This window comes from Tachysurus fulvidraco, chromosome 3 (assembly GCF_022655615.1).
Source record: "Tachysurus fulvidraco isolate hzauxx_2018 chromosome 3, HZAU_PFXX_2.0, whole genome shotgun sequence".
Taxonomy (NCBI): domain Eukaryota; kingdom Metazoa; phylum Chordata; class Actinopteri; order Siluriformes; family Bagridae; genus Tachysurus; species Tachysurus fulvidraco.
Genome location: NC_062520.1, coordinates 28,930,761 through 28,944,772, shown reverse-complemented (window position 1 = coordinate 28,944,772; position 14,012 = coordinate 28,930,761). Strand labels below are relative to the sequence as shown.

General features: G+C 35.3%; 1 long non-coding RNA gene across 1 annotated transcript; it reads right to left on the bottom strand.

Annotated features, from left to right (window-relative positions):
• Positions 1–7,259: 7,259 nt before the first annotated feature.
• LOC113648219 lies at positions 7,260–14,012 on the bottom strand. Its single transcript, XR_007140193.1, has 3 exons — positions 13,338–14,012; positions 13,166–13,238; positions 7,260–7,621 (listed from the first exon to the last, which is right to left on the bottom strand). It is a non-coding gene; the product is annotated as an uncharacterized LOC113648219 (long non-coding RNA).

Here is a 14,012-nt window from a genome sequence, read left to right as displayed (position 1 = left end):
GTATGTTCACTACATAGCAGAGGGAGAGAGGCGTTTCTGCGCCCTGTCTAATGCACTACATAGCAAACTATATGGCATTTGTGATCGAGCCTTTAAACAGCGCTGACTAATAAAATACGGCAGCTGCATTGGGACAAATGTGTAATATAACAACGTGCACGTTTAATTCAATTCAATTCAAGTTTATTTGTATAGCGCTTTTTACAATAGACATTGTCTCAAAGCAGCTTTACAGAACATAAACATAGAGCAGAAGGTAAACATAAGGAATAATAAAAGAAAAAAAGAATTAACAGAATAAAAATTAAAGATTATTTTTAGATATAATTGAATCATATGAGTAAAGAATAACAGTTTATTTTCCTATAACAGCATGTCCAAAAGAGTTTTTTTCCTGTTTCATAACAACAACTTGACAATTACAATATATATATATATACATATATATACGTATATATATATGTATATATATATATACGTATATATATGTATATATATGTATATATATGTTTTTTTCCTGTTTCATAACAACAACTTGACAATTACAATATATATATATATATATATATATATATATATATATATATATATATATATATATATGTATATATATATATATATATACATAGTAAAATATATATAAATCTGATTCTGATTCAGAATCAGGTTTATTTCCAAGTGTGTTGACACACACACAAGGAATTTGGTTCTAGGTGTTTGCGACTCTCAAAAGTTGAGATGAGACAATATAGACAGAATGAGTATTAAATATGAATACAGATCATGACTGATAAGTTATGTACATAAAGTGTGGGAGTGCAAATAACAATATTGTGCAATATTATGCTTTTTGTACAATATACAGCAGCAGTAGTGTGTGTAATATACACAGATGATGTGATGACTGACAGTTCTGATAATGCAGTACTTATATGTAGATGTGAAACAGGGAATATAATTATGGTGAGTTGTTAATCAGGGTGATTGCCTGGGGAAAGAAACTGTTCCTGTGTCTGGCAGTTTTAGTAAGCAAAGTTCTGTAGCGGCTGCAAGAAGGGAGGAGCTGAAAGAGGTTGTGTCCAGGGTGCAAAGGGTCAGTGGTGATTTTTCCTACCCGGTTTCTGGTTTTTGTGTCGTACAAGTCCTGGGGGGGTGGGCAATTATTTTTTCCGCTGTTTTTACCGTGCAGTGCAGTCTGTTTTGTTGCTGCACCAAACCAGATGTTGATGGATGTGCACAGGACAGATTCAATGACTGCAGTGTAGAACAGCATCAACAGCTCCTGTGGCAGACCATACTACCTTAGTTGGCATAGAAAGTACATCCTCTGTTGAGCCTTTTTGATGATGGAGTTTATGTTGCGCTCCCATTTCAGGTCTTGAGAAATGGTAGTGCCCAGAAACATGAAGTATGCCTTTGGTTCTTAATTACTAACTACAAATTACATCTACAACAAGTCTAAATGCATAATGTGAACATAAAGCTTATTTAAGACTATAAAACATATAAAATATAAAGACACATTAAGTGGGTTTGTGTAGACTCAAAGATCAGACTTAGATTTGTTCGGTTTCAGATGATGCAGTGTTTTAGTTTTTTTGTATTTTAATGTTTAAATTTGAAAGATAACAGAATCTGCATGTGATGCAGGCAGGATCCAAACTTTTGTATGTATGAATCATGTAAGAAGTACAATCAATAATAGACACTAGTAAGGTGTAAAATTATTTTTAATGCGAGCATCTGATAAACAAAAAAGTATATTTTTTAAATATTGTTTTTAAATATCGTAAAATAAAACATGCTGGAGTTAGGTATACTCACCTATAGCATTAAAAGTGAAAAAAAAAAATCAAGATTATTTGTCTTAACATTTCAGTCAATAGCTGGTTCATTTTGCTATTGAGGTGATTAACTGAATAATGTTTTTATTTCATTTCAATTATTGCTACATATTTGAGGGTTTAGGATTAATAATATAATTATTTATTCATATCGGTTTTATGTTCATATGATTTTTTACTTTTGTAAATCTAAATGAAGTCATGATCTTTGACGCATCTAAACCAGTTCACAATAAAGTTAACAGCGCCTCAGTGTGGTTATGTAAGTCAGCTGCATCTGCCCCAACTATTCGATCAGAAATATAGCGAAAAACAAAATTAGGTAATGCTTTTACTTAGTTAGAACTATTTATTAAATACTGATCAAGATTATTAAAACGACAGCAGTTTTAATTATCAAAATTGGAAAACAAAAAAATATTTTATTTCCTAGCTGTCAAATCATGAAAATGAAAAATATTAAAGAAAAATATGAATGAAAAATATTAAAGATTAAAACTATCCATCCATCTATCCATCCAACTTTTTTTTTTTAATAAATCTTCATCCAGAAGCGGACACAAATAGACTGCACCGTGTCATACACAAAAACACACATACACACGTTCACACTATCTACAATGGTGACTGGAAGTTTGAGAACCCTTTCGAATTTTCTTTATTTTTGTATAAATTTAACCCACAACATCATCAGATTTTCATACAAATACTAAAAGGGAACCCAATCAACCCAAAAGAAGATAAAACTAGTATATATGGTCATTTATTTATTCAGAGAATTTTATTACATATCTGTGAGTGGCAAAAGTACTGTAAGTACGTTCTATGATTGGCAGTAAATTTAAGATACAATTAGAGTCCATCTGTTTTTTTATTAACATTAACAACTTTTTGAATTGTGTTTCTTATGTTCTGTAAAGCTGCTCTGAGACAATGGCCATTGTTAAAAGTGCTATTAAATTGAATTGAATCGAATTGAATGTCCTGCTAAGCATACTAGCATCATGTCAGACTATTACAATGTCTTATAATTTTTTAAACCAGTATAAAAATGAAACGTTGAATAAAAGTATACACTGCTTTAGTATGAAGATATGAATAATAATCAACATCCTTGATCCCTAACTAGACAATATCAGCAAACTGATTTGAAACATTCTGAAAACTGTAACATTAAATAAATAAAACATTAATTGCTGTGGGGATAAATACTAAACAGAAGTAATGTAATTTAAACTTATTTAAAAATGTCATTGTGTCATGATTTTTTTTATTTATTTTCAGTCTATTCACATTTGACTGGAATGTCCGAATTCAAATATAGATACAGGAGTATTCGTAGTATATGTGTACTTTAGTTCATGCATACTTAAATAAAAACAGGTAGAATTTGCTATATTTAGGTATTTTTAACCTGATAAATTTAAGAATCTTACCTGGAGTGTCCATGTGATTTACTGATCCTTGGGTGAAAGAACAAACAAGATAAATAGCACCAAGTCATGACTTGTGACCTGAGTTCTGTTGGGACAAACAGTTTAATGGGTAATTTAGGCAAAATGATACTAGAAGGTCAGTAAAGGCATCCATGACTCTCTGTTCTATGTTTAATGTTACAGCCCCTAGACCAGGGGTTCTCAAATATACACTTTAAAGGTCCACTTATCAAATTTCTATTCAGTCCGAGGTCCGGAAAAGTGATTACAAATAGAGAACTCAGTTAAAAAAATCCCCAGAACTTTCGAACTATACACAAAAAGCATCATGGTCGGTCTTTTAGTGTAGAAGAGGGTATTTGGTTTATTTTATCGATTATTTCATCCTTTTGAGTCCCTTCATTGAGAGCAGTCACCACTTCACTCATACACTCCTTGACTATTTCAGCAACAGAGAAGGGTTTCTTGTATTTTCCCAGGACCCATGCTACTCATAGTGAAGCTTCTGTTGCCCGCTCCTGTTGTGTGGCTGATCTATTACACTGCTTGTAGCTTCATAGGATGATTTCAGCTGGTTTATTTTTGTTGTCTTTAACTCTGTGTTCTGAGGGTAATTTTGTTCCAAATATGCATGCTTGGTTTCATGGTGACGTTTTACATCACCACTTTTGATGATTGCTACCGTGTCGTTGCAGATTAAATACATTTCATTTTTGCTTCCACCGGGGAGCACGAATGCATATTTTTTCTGTCCACTCACTTTTAAACACGCGGTTTTCAACTTTTCTTTTAGTCAGCAAAAGAACTAAATAAAAATGTCGGTTACCGATATTTGCACTGTTATGACCGGGAGCACGTGACCGGTCTGGCTGTCTGGCTGCCTCGAGCGAGCGACGTTGCTATAGCGATGCTGTTACCGCTTCTGTGATTGGACATAGATTAATCAAACAGAGTAGTAAACGCTTCAAATATATATAGCGCGGAATCACGATTGAGAAAACTCATTTGGATTAGGATTAAAATAGCAATTTGGTTTGAGCGTCGGTCCAGATTTAACCCTGTTTGGGTCCGCACACGGACCGGAGTACGCCTTTTGAGTACCCCTATTCTAGACAATCTTACAACCCCTAGAGGGCAGCATGTAGTCAAGAGCAGGTTCAGGATGAACTGTTGCGAAAAGGTGGGACACATGTTTGGTGTTCCAGGAGCCTTAGCTGTTAAAGAAAAGTTTACCCATTTAAAGAACAGAGAGCATCATGCCTGACTAGGGTTGGAGGAGATAGCAGGAAGGAAGTTTATAGCACAGTTATATGGTCTGAGAGGGAGCAGTGAGGCGGCTGGTTCCACCATCTCTCAGGGTAAGAGGTGCACCAAGGTGGTAGAATGAACCTCCCCTAGGGGTCTGGACAGCTGAGTCACTGGCTATTTTCAAACGACTGTTGAAGACCTAGTTATTCATGAAACACTTCAACTAGCAAAACATTTCAAACATTAAATAGTCTAGCTTGAAGAGAAATGGGAAACAACCAGTAGACAAGATAATAAAAAGTCCTAAATGAGTCTGAGATCTTCCTCTACATTCTGAATCATCATCATTACTGTAAAGTGAGGTTATATATATTTTATTTTTGGAAAAACATTTAACATGTAACAGTAATATAAGCAGATTTTATGTAAAGATGAAATGAAAACACAGATATGTGATAATATACTATAATATACATTAAAATAGTCAAATCACAAAAGATCATTTTGTGAAAGTAAATTGTGTTCCAATAATTTACTTTCAGTTGCTGGTTCGGTACATTTTGAAATGTATCAACATTTTTGATTCAAGGAAAGTGTAAATACAGATCAATGTTGAAAGGACATGATATTTCCAATAATGAAAGTTACCCTAATGACCATATAAAGTTACATGAACAACGCTGAAATTAAAATTAATGACATGTAGTAGGTACAAGTTAATGCTGCTTCTTCTCATGAAAACATTTTAATGAAAATTTCTATAACTAAGATTTCTGAGCATATATATATATAAAACTTTTGTCTACTGGTGTGCAGCTATAATATTGAATTTTAACACAAGTTTAGGCTGACTATCCATAGCATGTTTTATAGAGAGAAAGAGAGAGAATCGTGTACAGCAATTTTCTTCATTTTGCCTTTGTTCACCACCACAGTGTATTTGAAATAAAGCAGTGAAGAGGTGATTGAAGTGTAGACTATGAGCTATAATTCAAACTAATAAGGAATAGAAATAAGTTGAATACATGGAGGCAAATCATTTGCTATCAATGACTGCATGAAATCTGGAACTCAAGGACATCAAGGAACACTGAGTTTCCTCCATAGAGATATTTTGCCAGGTCTTTATTGCAAATGCCTTCAGTTGTTTGTGTGTCTTTAGTCTTCAGTTTTGTCTTCAGTAAGTGATAATTGAGTTTAACTGGGTTATTCCAGGTGACTGACTGTCATTTTAGAACATCCCATGTTTTTGACTGAAGAAGCACTTGGGTTGCTATCATATGTTTTGGTTACAAAACCTTGTCACTGTTAACAGCACTGATTCAACACCACTGTTATGGACAGAGCAGGTGCATATGGCAGGTGTGTGGAGAGCAATAATGAGACATGTCTTACAGAAAATGATAAACCAAGCTGCTCCTCCTTTCATTCCAGTGAAAGTTAATTGATTTCAACATTGTCATCTGTTTGGAAACCTTTTGATCTATTTCACTCTTAGCACAGAATCTTGTAAATTGTGTACTTGCTTAATGATACCATGGACTTCACACTTCCAAACCAGAAGTAGTTCCCACTGTTGAATGCTTAGAACTCTTCTTCTATGCACACATGCATACACATTGTTTGTTAATCTGATGGTTTATATCAGATTTTTACAGCAGCCCTATTTTACACTAGAAAGTCCTTTACTTCTCAATGACATTTTCCTTAGTGCAAGCATAATGTCAGTAATCAAGTGATTCAGGAGGAATATTTTCCTTTAAATCATGAGAATTTACAGCAACATTTTCTTTTTTAATAAATGGCAAATTCTAAGAAATTGTAGCAGGTTCTATTTTTTTTTTAGTTTAAGCTCTTTTTCATTGTTTTTTCAAGTTTTTGTTCTATTTTTTTCTTCCACATCATCTTCTCAATCACAAAATCCAAGTTCTTAAGACAGCCTCACTTTAATAATGATTTCATCCAACGTAACAACACACTGATTTATATCAAGCTCTTTATCTCTCCAGATTCTTTCTCATATTTCTTTTTCAGATCTTCCTTTGTTTTCTTGACTCCTTTGTGACTTCCCACATACAAATGGGGGGAAAATTGGCTGTTGTTGGAAATGGATATTTGTAGCCTTTACAATACTCCAGCAATCTTTTTATTTCTACATATAAAGAAAACCCCTATAAATTGCCATCACCGAAATACTTTGAAATATTCTTCTGCTATAAAATTCACCACATTTGACAAATTAAAATATTTACATTTTATTGATCAAAGCTAAACAATTGTCAAATATCTTTATGAATTATTATATTATCATACTTCTGTTTTACACTAGAAATTACTAACATAAATTCCACTACCCTTCTGGTCTTCTGCAAGCTAATTCTTTCAACATTGAATGAAAACTATATTAGACTGCACAAACACAGCAACAACAACAACAACAATATTATTATTATAATAATAATTATTATTAATAGTATTAACAACAACAACAACAACAACAACAATAATAATAATAATAATAATAATAATAATAATAATAATAATAAACACAGCTTATTCTTGAAGCCCTATAGACCACATGAGGCTTTTGCAAGCAGTAGCAGTTACAGTACAGGCATTAAAAGCAAACCAAACAAGAAGAAAATAATTTTTTTTTTAATTAAAAAATCAGAAATACAGTTTAGACATTGTTAGATTATTATAACTAAAAAGAGCTGATTTATAATGGAATTGATGGTCAGAGAGAGCGAGCAGTGTTTAGTAAACACGTCATACACTGTGACTGCGTGAGTCTGAGAAACAGTTTGGTCGTCTTCTGTCTCTATGATCTCAAACCACATTCTGTCTTTACTCTCAACACCAAGCATGCAGGTGACCATGGCATTGATGAGAGTCGACTTTCCTGTTCCTGTTTCTCCAACTATTAATATGGTTTTATGGGATTTGCTCTGTTTTACCCCAAATGCCACTCTCTTCAGTCTTTCATCATCAGTTACAGTCCTGGTGTTTAGAATATATCTGGTGATGAATCCTTCTATTGATCTGCTCTCTCTTTTGATTTTATTTAGTTGTTCTTCCACTGAGTCTTCATTCCTACACAAAAATAGATCATTTTTTGTCATTTTTTTTGTAAGGGTTGCTTATTTATGAATGTTATTCTTTGGTTGAGATTCATTGATACCCATATGCTTATTGGCTATTGATCTGATACCATGCTTACTGGCTCGTAGTCAGAAACTTTCTCCGATTCCAACATCCAAACCCATGTGAAACATAATGTAATTACATTTATTGTACACTGCCATTGCAACATGATAAAATATCTTCATGGTGTTTAAGCCTTGTTTTTATTTACATGGTATTAGAACAGTTGGTAAGAGCATGCCGAGCAGTATCAAAAAGTGTGATCATTAAAAATGAGCACAAGTTGTTTTTAACTGTGTGTACACAAAAGTAGCAAGTGTGAAGCTGTGGAGTAAGTGTGCAGAGAAAATTGTGTAAGAGACTTTCAGTTCTGCAGGAAATGACCACCGACACATGCATGCTTCCTTTCACCAGGGTCTAAACTAATCTAAATTTATTACATATTTATTCCTTACCCAATTGATTTTATGTGATATTGACAGTTAGGGATACTGTGTGGTCAGCCTCGGGTTTTACAGAGTTGCCATGACTCCAAAAAGTATGGTGTTTTGATGTGGTGGTAGCAGAGGTTATCCATTTTGAGCCAAGATTCTAGAAGAATATTAACTCCAATGACAGTCCACGGAAAGAAAAACAAATACTGATAATCCATCGCATCAAAATCCTGCAAGCAAATGTGATGGGCCACCGTGTAATGAGCATGTGCTAAACACGCCACACAGTCAAAGACTCCACAGGCCACGCTAACTATAAAATACGTTTTTATGAACAGGAGAGTCCATGAAACATCCAAGATCTATAGATTGTTCCAGGGAAACATTTCCTCTATCTTAAGACCATCAATTCCTTTCCTGAGACTAAGAATAAAATTGCCAGATGACATGCTATATAAAAAGTAAAAACTTTTTAAACCGGAATTGATTCCATTAAAATTATGATACAATATAGATACAGATACAACCTTAAAGTAAACTATTTAACACAGGTCCAAATCACAGTATAGAGGCAATAATGCTTTTGCCATAGCTGGCCTGAAGCTCTGCAAAAAACGTCATAATTTTACATTTTAAGGTGTTTGGCTAACAATCAGAAGGTTGTGAGTTTGATCCCAGATCCCACTGTTGGGCCGCTGAGCAAAGCCCTTAACCCTCAGTTGTATAAAAAGGAAATAATGTAAGTCTCTCTTCATAAGGGCATCTGCCAAATGCTGGAAATGTATATCCAGACCTATTTTTTCATACTGTTTCCTTATTTGTTACGCTCACTTTTGTACAGCAGTTTGTTCAACGCTTGCTTGTTTTTAAATGTGTTTAAAAATAAATGTGACAGACTTAATATTTGATAGAATAGCCCTTGCTTTTAATAACATCAAATAGTTGCATTCTTTCAGGTTTGTAGCACCAGCCAACACACCACCCAAGAAGTCATGCCAGAACTCATTGGTAAGCATATTATTTGGGCAAATATTTAGACCTTGCTAGAGAAAGCACTTAGATGGCAGAAGGTTCAGGAATATCCATCACAGAGAGAGGATCTTTGGAGTCTGGCTATCCATCAGTATCCTGCATTTAAATATACCATTTAGGAATTCCCAAAAAAACCCACAACGTTGATTTCTTCACAATTCTGATATATAAATAACAAAGTAATATAGAGATTTCAATTACCACACCAAGGTCAGAGTTTCTCCTTTATTTCATATCTTGGCTTGTTGTGCAGAAATCTATCCATTATCATATACTGCCTTCAACTCTCGTTATTTAAGGACTTAAGGCATGGAAGTAGTATCTGGTAAACTAAAAGAATTACACCACCTATTGCCACTGTCCCCCAGCCATTCAATCTTCCCATTCAGCCAGTCAGTCTCTAGAGTGGCTCCTGGGTAAAGGGATGCTTTAACAAATTCCTGCTCCCAGGAATTCACTAAACGTAAACAAGAAAACAGTTGAAAAGAATCAGAAATCGGGAAACCTGAACTAAATCAAACACATAAAAACAAACAACAAGAAACGTAGTGAGGTAATACACAGAAATACAACCAATGGAAAAATTCAAAGTAGGTCTTAGAAATATCAATAATTTGAGGAGGGGATCACTCTGGTGGTTTAGAGGCAGTTCTTGCACTCAGGATGTTGGTCTGTCTGGGTGGAGTCTGAAAAACTCCTCGACGATACTGAAGCTGGTCCCTATAGTGCCAGGAGACCATGAAGGTGTGCATTAAGTACACCAGGGAGCCATCAATGTCCAGAGGTGACAGGGGTTCACTGCTCATAGTATCATTGTTGGGGGACCATGCACAGATTTGAGGAGGGAAACATGGAACATGAGCTCAATGTCCTCTGAATGTCCAAAGGTCAAAGAGCACAATGTCCTCTGAAAGTCCAAAGGTCCAAAATACCTAGTGAAATACAGTCTGCATGCTATTGAGAACTGGTCAACTGCCAGCAAAATAGTATAGACCTGGCAAGCTCTGGCATAGTTCTCCATGTCTTGGGCCAATGAGGGCCACCAGAAGTTGAGCTGCATGCCGTTTGGACAGATTAGATAACTCTTGGGTGAAGTGCAGTGGGCATTTGCCTAGGCTGGGCTTTCTTGGTAATGGAGCTGATGTTGAGGGACCAGGTGAGGTTCTCCGCTAGATGAACACCAAGAAATTTGGTGTTCTGTGCTCCTCTGAAGTCCACAACCATCTCTTTAGTTTTATCCACATTCAGGGAAAGGTTGTTGTCTCTTTATTGTCCAGGTGGGTGAGAGCTAAATGGAGGGCTGTGGCAATGGCATCGTCTGTGAAGCGGTTTGGACGATACGCGAACTTTAGTGGGCCCAGTGAGGGTGGTAACTGGGTCTTGATGTTCCTCATGACGAGCTTCTCGAGGCACTTCATAACTATGGGTGTGAGTGCAACGGAACGATAGTCATTGAGGCAGCTTTATTGCAGCTCTGAAGGGAACTACAGTAGGGCTGTGAGACAAATCTCATAAGCATGGCACAGTTGCACAGTTGCACAGTTATGCATGAATAGCAGAAAAAGCTACAGGTTTCTTGGGACAGGAAGCAAACCACCAATACCCAATGCAATAGTTTTCCCATGAGCAAGGACATGAGGAACAGACACCTTGGGAGGGTGAGAGATGTTGCAGTGCCTCAGGAACCCTCAACCGCAGTTTGTAGAACCATTAAACTTCTTGGGGAGTGCCATACGTTCCAATTCACTGCAGGGTGGTGGAAGGGGGTGGTTCTTTTCCACCAGAAAGAACCCAGTGCTGGTTCAGAGCACTGGTTCAAAGATGGTTCCACTGGCGAGCCTTCTAAGAACCAGTTTGCCTTTCCATGGGCTAGAGAGCCCTTATAGAGTCGTCTTACGTCACTGTATACGTCTCATCTTTCCCAGCAACTTTAGTGCAGCAGTGGCAAACACATCAACAATGGAGGATGTTGCTTTACTGTTAATGTGCATGGCTTTGCGAACCTACATTCCAATCACGGAAAATCCAAGTGTACGTGCAGCTCGATCTAATTTGTATAAAGGGAGATTACAATAGAGAATAATGGAAAGTACATAACATTATTTTATCATTAACACAGAAAAAAGTTTGCCTTAGCATGCAGCTACCTACCATCATGTGTGCTGATCATATTGCGGTAAAGTAAAAATGTACTAAACATTGGTATACTTAAGGTACATTATCAAAGGCACTAAAAGTAACCCAGCCCCCAGCCCCGCCCCGCCCCAGCCCCTGATGCAAGGGGTTCTTAAACGTAGACCAGCAATGTTTTGGTGCTACTTAAAAACCACTTTTCCTGGATCAGTGCTTTGGGTGTCAAAAAAGAAAGAACTGATTATAAATTCGGCTCTGGCTCCGAACCAGCACTCAAACAGCCTTGGTGGCTTGCAGGGCCACCAGTTGCTCTTGGGAGACCCATAGCATACCCCCTTGATGTGCAACAATAGCCTGGAGCTGGTGATGTCTGCTAGATCCATCTAAGACAATGTATTCTATAGATACTCCTGAAGCACAGGATCTATGATCCATGTGAAGATTTATTTACATACTCCGTGACCAAATCCAAATTGGCAAGCAGAAAACGTAAAAAAGAAAGCAGGCAGAAAGAATTAGAAACTGGGAAATCAACCAAACACTTGCAACCAAAATCGAATCACAGATGACGGTGAGACAGATAATGGTCCTTGCTGTTTTTTTTAATCTAACTCTGATATCTGTTCAATTGAATAAAATGCTGCTTTTATGTCCGTGATAAAACCCGGAAATTGTTTTACCCTGGAAGTGACTTTGGCCAGGGGTCACTAGAATTCAGGTAAGGGCTCCCTCTGATGGATTGGAGTGTATATTACAATGAGCTTGCATGTAAATGCAGACATCACTTTTACATATTTCAGGCCTACATGAATTATGTTTGGTGGTTATTACACGGAACACTCCAAGCAGAAACACTCCAGTCTGGCAGGCTTTAAGGCAGGCAAGCATTTATGATTTTGAACTCATATTATCATATAATATCATATTGTGTACTTTACTTATGTTCTATACTTATGTTCTATACCTGACTATACTTTTACTATTATGTTCTGTACTCTATAATTTAGCAGAGCTATCAAGAACTTCAAAATCAAATCCTCATAATAATTCACAAGAAATAAGACTAACCATACCACTGAGAATGATTTGTGAAAACCATTCATTTGCATTAAACAAAACAAACTCATAAATTAAGATATATAAAATATTCATTTAATTATGAATTATTATAACTAGAGAAATGGCACCATATAAATGAAGGTGCTAGTCTGTATACTGTACATAAAGCTTTAAGCTATAAACAAACATCTCAACTGACAGAAGATCCATTGTTTATTTATTTGTTATTAATGCTATCTGTTGTTAAAGTTTAAATAATATCAGAATTGCTAGGGTGAGCATATCAGCAGTAGGAGACTGGGCTGGTTCATGGAACATTTTTACTGACCACACTCATTTTTACTGACCACATTTGCTCAAAACTCCTCTAAAACACATTTGCTATTAAATTATTACAATTACAAACAAACACTTTTACAGCTGTAAAGAAACACTTACCTGTAGTATGGTCTCAAGCACTACTCAGTTCAAGCTAAGCAATGTAGCTAACGCATTTTATTGAAATTAATAACATTTAAAGAAAAAAAAAACATAATTTAAGATAAACAAAATATTCATTTAATTATGAATTACTGACCACATTATTTTTATTATGATTATTTTTATAAAATATTATTATAAAATGTGTCTAGTAATCAAAGTGCATGAAAGCACAAGCAAATAGAAATTTCATATCTGTGACAGTTCTGTAGGTTATTGGAATTAAAAATCCGTAATTCTCTCTCAAGCAATATCTAATTTTTTATTTTTTATTTTATTTATTTATTTATTTATTTATTTTTGTAAAATCAGATTTTTTTTAGAGTGTTGAGGAAATATAAAAGGAGAAGCTTACTCAAGAGAAGAATACTGGCACTCTGCCATGGTGTTTCTAGCTGGAAATAGAACGCAGCTCTTGTTGCTGAAACCTAATTATGAAAAAAGTAAGGTTGTTTTCATCAGCCCAAAAATAAAAAATATTTATAAGAAAAGCAATTTTATATTTAAAAATAAAAATAAAATTTTACCTTATTTGTTTTAGAAATTCATAAGCTCCTTTTCAGTGTCATAATGTGTCAGGTTTTAGATAGGGATCTAAACACATCAACAGTCCTCTTGTACAGCAACCGTACTTTTATCTGGATATAAACAGGTTACATCACAAATCACTCCCACTATAACTGTCAGGTGATTTTCTGGAAATGCTACTGCAGTTATGAAGTAAAAGCAAACTGAACCAATTCACTTTTGTAGTATTTAGAAAGTGAAATACAGCTGTAATGTCATTATAAGTATTTTAATTATAAACGTTAACCAATCCTTATCCCATGTAAATAAATGCTTATGAAGGGTGAAGACAGTATAGTGTAAATTCACCAGTAAAATGAGAAATCACTACCAAACTCTAATGTGTTTGAGTGAAATCCTTATTCGATCAGCAATTGCTCTGATCTCAGTGTGGCAGTATAGGTGAAAAGATGAGATGAAAGAAACGAAATGGCAATTAACCAAATTCTATACCTCAATCCAAATATCTTCTACTGGAGGTCTGACTACGAAACCCCAGGAGTTTCACCCAGGGAACTATTAACCATATCCCAACAAGGATTTTAGGTCACACAAACTGTTACTATTAAAAAGATGGCAGACGAGAAGCGTGAGTACAGCTCCACATACATATACATTATTTATATACAAGACAT